This window comes from Leopardus geoffroyi, chromosome C1 (assembly GCF_018350155.1).
Source record: "Leopardus geoffroyi isolate Oge1 chromosome C1, O.geoffroyi_Oge1_pat1.0, whole genome shotgun sequence".
Lineage (NCBI taxonomy): Eukaryota > Metazoa > Chordata > Mammalia > Carnivora > Felidae > Leopardus > Leopardus geoffroyi.
In genome coordinates, this window is record NC_059328.1 from 103910960 (window position 1) to 103919102 (window position 8143).

At 48.2% G+C, this 8143-nt stretch overlaps 1 non-coding gene across 1 annotated transcript; it reads left to right on the top strand.

Annotated features, from left to right (window-relative positions):
• Positions 1-3779: 3779 nt before the first annotated feature.
• TRNAG-UCC lies at positions 3780-3864 on the top strand. The gene has a single exon. It is a non-coding gene; the product is annotated as a tRNA-Gly (tRNA).
• Positions 3865-8143: the final 4279 nt, after the last annotated feature.

Below are 8143 nucleotides of genomic sequence, written 5' to 3' on the forward strand. Positions count from 1 at the left end.
CAATTATCACAACAGCCAGTCCATGTAGCACTATGTTTCCAACACTGTCCTTCCTACTTTAAATATTAATTTATGCAAATGATGTGTGTATATCATCTGATCCAGACAAAGACCCAGTGAAGGAGCCACTGTTATTATCCCCTCCTTACAGAGGAGGAAACCAAGGCACATAGAAGTTAGGAAACTTCCCAGGATTATAAAACTAGCAAGTGGCAGAGCCAAGATCATGAGCCCAGAAGTCCAGCTCTGGAATCCAGCCTCTTGCCCACTAGCCCCCCGTGGCCCCTCACAGAGGCAGGAGTACAGACATGCTACAGTGGTATTGATGACATGGCAGAAGCAGAATTCATCCAGCCCTTGCCTTTGTCGCCCACGTGCCTGATGAGCGAGCAGGGCAATCCTGACCCCTCTTCTCAGTTTACCCTGCCTGGATCTGTGGCTCCTGCCCAGAGCTTCCGTAACTGTTTGTTGGCCCCCTTTCTCGGTTCATTGTTCCGTGTTTGTTTTTTCTAACATTTCATGAGAAGATCTTAAACCTATGCAAAAGTAGTCCAAATAATAAAAATAAATCCCCATTACCCAGCTCCTACCCACAAGTGTTGGTCCTGGGCTTTAAAAAATACATCATTTATTTCATTTTTTGCCCTTTTTTAAATTTTTACTTTTTTTTTTTTTAATTTTTTTTTTCAACGTTTATTTATTTTTGGGACAGAGAGAGAGCATGAACGGGGGAGGGTCAGAGAGAGAGGGAGACACAGAATCAGAAACAGGCTCCAGGCTCTGAGCCATCAGCCCAGAGCCCGACGCGGGGCTCGAACTCACGGACCGCGAGATCGTGACCTGGCTGAAGTCGGACGCTTAACCGACTGCGCCACCCAGGCGCCCCAAATTTTTACTTGTTTTGAGACAGAGAGACAGAATATGAGTGGGGGATGGGCAGAGAGATCGGGAAGCACTGAATCCAAAGCGGGCTCCAGGCTCCGAGCTGTCAGCACAGAGCCTGATGCGGGGCTCGAACTCACAAACCGTGAGACCATGACCTGAGCCGAAGTCAAGACACTCAACTGGCTGAGCCACCCAGGCGCCCCTCATTTGCTGCCCTTTAAAAATATGTTTTCGTAGGCTGTATAACATGCTCATATATTAACACTGTCAGGCATTTTATGATTTATGGGTAATTAAACGCACATACGTTGGAGGACATGGTCATACGGCACTTAGAAAAGTGTGACTACCGGTGATTTATGGGCATAACTGACGTGTCAAAGCAGAAATGCAGTCGGAATATCTGGGTCCAGGCTCTGGCTCCACTGTTCACTAGTGCGATGACCTGCACAGGTCACCTCCCTTCTCTGAGCATCATCTTTCTCATCCATGAAATGGGGCTGGTAATTCTACCCACCTCTCAGGATTGTGTTCGGGGACGTGAAAGGCTTTACGACAGTAACAAGCCACATAGAGACGAGGAGCAAATCAGACTAATACAAGGTGGGTGTCTATGGCACCAACACTAAAAGCTGAAATCCAAGGCCGCAAAGGCCAATTTGAGGATCACACCAAGAGGCATGAAGTGGAGAATCATTGCCAACCGAAGTTACCTACGTGGGCTTTAAAACATGGCCCCTTTGTCCTTCCCTGCCGTCCCAGCTGGGCCCAGGATCCTTTCGGGTCAGTCAGTGCCTTATGGGCTGTGGAGGTCATGAGATGACTGAGGAAAGGAGGCTGGGCCCCATTTTATCTCCCCAGCCCCACTACTTTTTGTAGCCTAGTTAGATGTCTTCTTTGGCTGACATCTCCCCAAAACCTTCAGTAAGGAATTCTCTCCTCCGGTCCTACTCCACTAACTTGGCCGGCCCCAGTCACCTGTCCAGCCAAAGGGAATTCAGAGACAGCCCTTCTGTTCTCAACACTATAGATTCTATTGTTTTTTGGGGTTTTTTTAATGTTTATTTTTGAGAGAGGGAGACAGAGCGTGAGTCGGGAAGAGGCAGAGAGAGAGGGAGACACAGAATCCAAAGCAGGCTCCAGGCTTCTGAGCTGTCAGCACAGAGCCCGATGCGGGGCTCAAACTCACGTACTGAGATCATGACCTGAGCTGAAGTAGGACACTTAATCAACTGAGCCACCCAGGCACCCTGGGACATATATGTTTTTGATTACTTAAAGTATCCTAGGTGACCTTCATGAAAACCCTAGGAGGCAAGTGTAGATCTTCTAAATGAAGAAAGCAAGAGATTAGGTAACCCAGCCGTGGCCACATTGCTAATAATGGCAAAGAGACATCCAAATGTAGCACTGGGTGTTGTGGAGACTTTTTCTTTTAATTTTTTTTTTAATGTTTATTTTTGAGAGAGAGACAGAGCACGAGTAGAGGAGGGGCAGAGAGAGAGGGAGACACAGAATCCGAAGCGGGCTCCAGGCTTCTGAGCTGTCAGCACAGAGCCCGACATGGGGCTCGAACCCACGAACCGTGAGATCATGACCTGAGCCGAAGTCGGATGCTTAACCGACTGAGTCACCCAGGAGCCCCTGGATTCTATTGCTTAAATCATATTTATAACGTTTGCCAGCTACCCTCTGACACTGTGCCTTATTAGGCCAGTGACTGCTCTAACTCTGCCTCCAAGGACACAGAACAGGCAGGACTGGCCGCCTACAGAAAGCGGAGTCAAGATGCCACCAGGGATGGTTTCCACTACCAGTAGAGAAAATACCAGCATGCTACTCTCTCTCGATGGACACACTGCCACCCAGACGACACCCAGCCCTGCCCACTGCTGCCCAAACTGTCCCCAGCCTCCACTAATGTCCACCCCTGGAGCACAACAGTCCCAGCCAGGCCCACCACTTATGTGAGGGAGCTGACCTCTGTTCTGAGGGGCTCCCGGCCTCTCACGGAGGAGACAGAGCAAGACAAATGCAGTCCCTCTGAATAATCACGCGTCAGAGGAGCAAATAAACACAGACAGACCAGCTGCCACAGCACAGGGAAGCCGAGAGTAATTGAACTTGTACACATTTTAGAAGCCACTTGGAGAATATTTTTAAATTGGGATATTTCTGCCCCAGAGTCCCCCTGGGGACTTTGCTCACGGACATGCCTGACGCCTGAGAATGGCAACTTTCCACAAAGACTTATGTGTTGGGGTTACAAGGCCACATACTCTGTACGTTTCCCCAGTGATCAAGCCTGGCAGAAACCAAAACTGGCTGTAAGACCCAGGGGGTGGCCCAGTTATACGGGCTCAGGGCTTCGGGCGGCCCATGCTTGCCATATTGGGGTAGGAGATTTCTCTCCAACCCCAAAGAAGGACAAATGAACACCCTCGAGCCCGAAGGCTGTAGTCTGGGCTATTCGATCCGTGACCCCGTAATCACAGGTTGCTGTTCTTATCTGCATGTGTGTTTACTTGATGCCTATAGTATCTCAGCTCCTGAGAAACTACCAGGCTTAAGGCAAATGTGACAGATGGAAAAAACAGCCTTTAAGACAAAGGATTTAGAAGCTGCTTGTGGCATGTCCCGCAATTTTAAAATGTATCATTTAAAAGGACCGTTTTCTTTATTACCACCAGACGATGCTTAGTAATTGCGCTTGAGAAACAGTGCTCGACAGCACATTTCTTGAGCAACTACTGTGTCAGGAGGGTTTACCAAAGTCAATAAGACACAGTCCAGCCTTCAAGGAGTCCACAGGCTAGTGGGATACATAGGCAGTTGAAGCTGTCGTTTCAATTCCAGAGAGAGAACAAGTACTTAAAAAGAACTGGTGTAGGCGTGCCTGGGTGGCTCAGTCGGTTAAGCATCTGACTTCCGCTCAGGTCATGATCTCATGGTTCGTGGGTTCGAGCCCCACATCGGGCTCTGTGCTGACAGCTCAGAGCCTGGAGCCTGCTTCAGATTCTGTATCTATATCTCCCTCTCTCTCTCTGCCCCTCCCCCACTCACACTCTGTCTCTCTCTCTCTCTCTCTCTCTTAAAAATAAACATTAAACAATTAAAAGAGAAAAAAAAAAGGAACTGGTGTAATGTCTGTGAGCACCAGAACAGAGTGACCGCGTGTGTGTGCAGCGGGATTTGGGCATTAGAACAGGCTTTGCAGAGGAAGTCAGGGCTGATGAGAGCGAGGCTAGAGGAGGTAGCCGAGCCCAAGTTGAGAAGGAACCAACGCAGGGGTGGGGTCGAGGGGTGGTGCGAGTGCTGCTTCCCCAAACTCAAACAGTACCGCGCGCTTGCCCTGAAAATGCAGCTTGGCCGTGCGTTTTCTGGGCTCGCTCACTCTTCTGATCAGACTGCTATCTGAAGACCCTCCAACACAGAAATGCCGGAATTTCCACTCTGAGAGCCACAGTAGAATTTTCGGCAGAGGACAGACTTGTCTCAACAGGTAAATCTATCCCCGACAAACCACAGGGGGCGCCTCTTGGAAATCTGGATCTTCAAGGTTGCCAGGTGCCTTAATGTGAATTAGAAAAAGTTCTTCTTCAAAATATTTTATCCTGACAGTCAGAAGAGCATTGCAATATATTGCTTTCATTGGGACACTTCACTGCCACCTGCCAGAAAGTTATCATGATATACAAATCTAGAACGTCTAAAATGTAAACAGAAACCTCTTAGGTATGTCATCCTACGCAGTGTGCAACCTGCACAACCGTACACAGCAATAGTAATTCAGAGAAGGGCTGACCCATGTGCTTTGTTAAAAATGAGGCTGCTCAAGGGGCGCCTGGGTGGCTCAGTTGGTTAAGCGTCTGACTTCACCTCAGGTCATGATCTCACAGTTTGAGTTCGAGCCCCACGTAGGGCTCTGTGCTGACAGCTCAGAGCCTGGAACCTGCTTCAGATTCTGTGTCTCCCCCTCTCTCTGCCCCTCCCCTGCTCGTGCCCTGTCTCTCTCTCAAGAATAAATAAACATTAAAAAAATTAATTAAAAAAAATGAGGCTGCTGGAGACAGGCAGAGATCCAGTATAGTAAGGGTGGGGGGGAGGGAGGAAGAGTCCTCGCCGGCTGGTCCATAAAAAACATAATGAGCACAGACACTGCCCTTTGCCTTCTCTGACATCATCAGGCACTGTGGGTAGGCCTGATGCTGGGGCCTGGGAGCAATGTTTCTCTCCAGGCTTTTACTCCTTGTCCACTCACCCCCCACCCCAACCCAGGCTGTCCAGTATCTTTTGGAGACATGCCTCCTCATTCCCTTAGTTTTTGCTCAAATGCCACCTTCTCAAGGAGGCTGACTTGACCACCTTGTTTAAAATTGTAGGGGTGCCTGGGTGGCTCGGTCGGTCGAGCGTCCGACTTTGGCTGGGGTCATGATCTCGCCTTCCGTGAGTTCGAGCCCTGAGTCGGGCTCTGTGCTAACAGCTCAGGGCCTGGAGCCTGCTTCGGATTCTGTGTCTCCCTCTCTCTCTGACCCTCCCCCATTCATGCTCTGTCTCAAAAATAAATAAACGTTTAAAATAAAATAAAACAAAATAAAATAAAATAAAATAAAATAAAATAAAATAAAATTGTAAACCCCAGGGTGCGGGGGTGGCTCAGTCAGTTAAGCATCCGACTCTGGATTTTGGTTCAGGTCATGATCTTGCAGTTCGTGAGCTCAAGCCCCCATGGGGCTCCACGCTGACAGTGTTTGAGATTCTCTCTCTCTCTCAAAATAAATACATAAGCTTAAAAACATTGTAAACCCCAACAACACCCCCCCACACACAAATTATCTAGATTTATACATCTTTTGACATACCATATATTTAATTTATTTCTTATGCTTATTAGACATCACTTCAAATAGAAGGTAAGCTCTATTAGGGTAAGGGTTTGATCTGTCTTAAATCACCGTTGGATCTCCAGTCCTACAAACAGTGCCTGGCACATACTTGGTACATAAATAATCAGCTAAGTGAATTCAGTGTCCTCCTTTTGGTCACCACCCTGCCTTTTCTGAGGCCTACTCTCTAAACTTTGTTGATTCTGGAAGCTCTTGTTCTTCTGACACACCCGGTGTGATTCGCCCAAGACCTTGAGCACGACCCCGGGCCCCCCCTCAGAATGCCCCCGGGACCCCCTGGAGCAAGGTGCTGGGCCCTATTAAAATGTCTCTGGAAGGAGAGAGCATGTTAAATGAAAGTCCAATATCGGCACCCTTCGCTGGATATATTGATGACATTCCTTCCCACAATAATATGACTCAACTGTAGCTATGTACCAAGTAGGCATTAAAGTCCCCATTTCACAGATGAGGAACGTGAAGCTCACAGACACGAAGAAGTATGTCCCAGTCCCACAGGTAGAAAGTGTTAGAGCCTGGATTCAAATCTAGAACTGCCGACGCCCCAAATCTGGAGTCGGCTGGCCGTCTTCTCAACAGTAGTGCTACCAACTGAATAGCTGATGTGGTCGGTTCACACCAGAAATTCATAGTCAACATTAACCAAGTGGGCCCCATTTTTTTCTCTCTCCATTACACACACTTCCAGGGATAAATCATTTTCATCGAGGCAGATGGTTTCCTATCTAGGGAATTGAAAGCAAGGAAACCAAAACAGAATCTGTCACTGTTTAACTTGAACTTGAGGAAAAGATGAGAGGGAATAAATCTCAGCCACTCAGATACTCCTTTGAGTAAGTTTGTTTCTCGCTCTTCGGCAAAGTGATGAAGCAGAGAGCTGTACTGTGGGCTGTACCCTGATTCCTCAATGCTTAGCCATTTGTTCAGTGTTTAAAAAAAGGAAAAAAAAATTTTGAGACAGATGGGTCCAGAGGAGAAGGCACTGGCTTTAGAGAAAGGGTGCCAAGTGAGCATTGTGGAGAAGCCGTACCAAGGAAGGCACCAGGCGTCCAGGCCAAATTCCTTCCTTTACTGAATCACGACAGAGCACCTCCCACATCCCAGGTTGAACCAGAGCACACGTGTACAAGAATACCCTTTGTTAAGAAACAAGTCTTACCCCAACAGAACTCTAGAATCAGGACCCACATAGTTGTCAGATCTACGGGGTTGAGATCAGACATCTGGAGAGTTATGAAAACGTTAAGGAAAACATTAATTTCATCTTTGCTGGGGGAAGAGAACTGTGTGCCGTTTACTCTCTGGTAAGTGGACAGCATGATCATACACAGGTGCAAACACCTCACAGTGAGAACCTGACGGTGACGCGCCACCCTTCCGGAGTAAGGAATTGGTAGCGACTCTTAGCCTGCAGTCCCCAAGAGACTGCCTCAGCATCTCAGTGGATCTGGATTTCTTGTCTTCTTTCTCTACCCAGATACTGCCTATCCTTTCCAGAATGCCACACTATGCTTGTCCCAGCACCACCTGGGGACAGGTCACTTCCTCGTGTTGTGACCTCATTGAAGCTTTCAGGAGAAGCTCAGTGTCTCTACCTGGCTTGGTCTGAATGTACACGGAGTACTCACTGTTAATAAGGTTCAGATGCCTTCCAAAACATGTGACAAACCATCCCGCCCACAGCCTTTCATCATCTTCGTGTCTCTCCCTCAGCTGCCTGCCTTCTGCCCCCCCCATCCCCCCACCCCGGTTCTGTGTGGCCCTACCTGTAATGTGACAATGGGGACAGGGCTTGCAAGCCCCTTGCAAAAAGAGTAATTGACAGGTTGGTAGGAGCGGAAAATGGGTCCTGTAACTAGAACACAAACCCCATGTGATCACCATTCCCCTCTTTGGCTGAGGTCACACGTCATCAGTGTCTGTCATCAGTTCATACACCAAATTTTATGACCCCAACAGGCTGTGCACTGAGTTCTGTGATACAAAGATGAACAGGACCCACCTCTGCCCTTGGGGGATCTCACAGTTTAGCTGGGGAGACACAGTAAACAGATGATGACAATCCAAAATGAGGAGGGCTTTCATAGAGCCCAGGGGAGAGGGCTTAGAAGGAACCATCTGAGCTGAGAATAAGGGAGAAGAGACATTGCAGCGGCCCTAATGACACAGTCCAGCCTAAGACCTGACAACTGCGTGCTGTTCCAGCCAGGGGAGATTTGAGCTGCCTTCTCTCTGAGCTGCCCATGTTGTCAGCGTTCAGAAACAACACACACTCTAAGAGGGTTCCATTTCCAGATATTCCTGATATCCATCACTGTTTACATGGTGAAGTCAAGAATGCAGACATATAA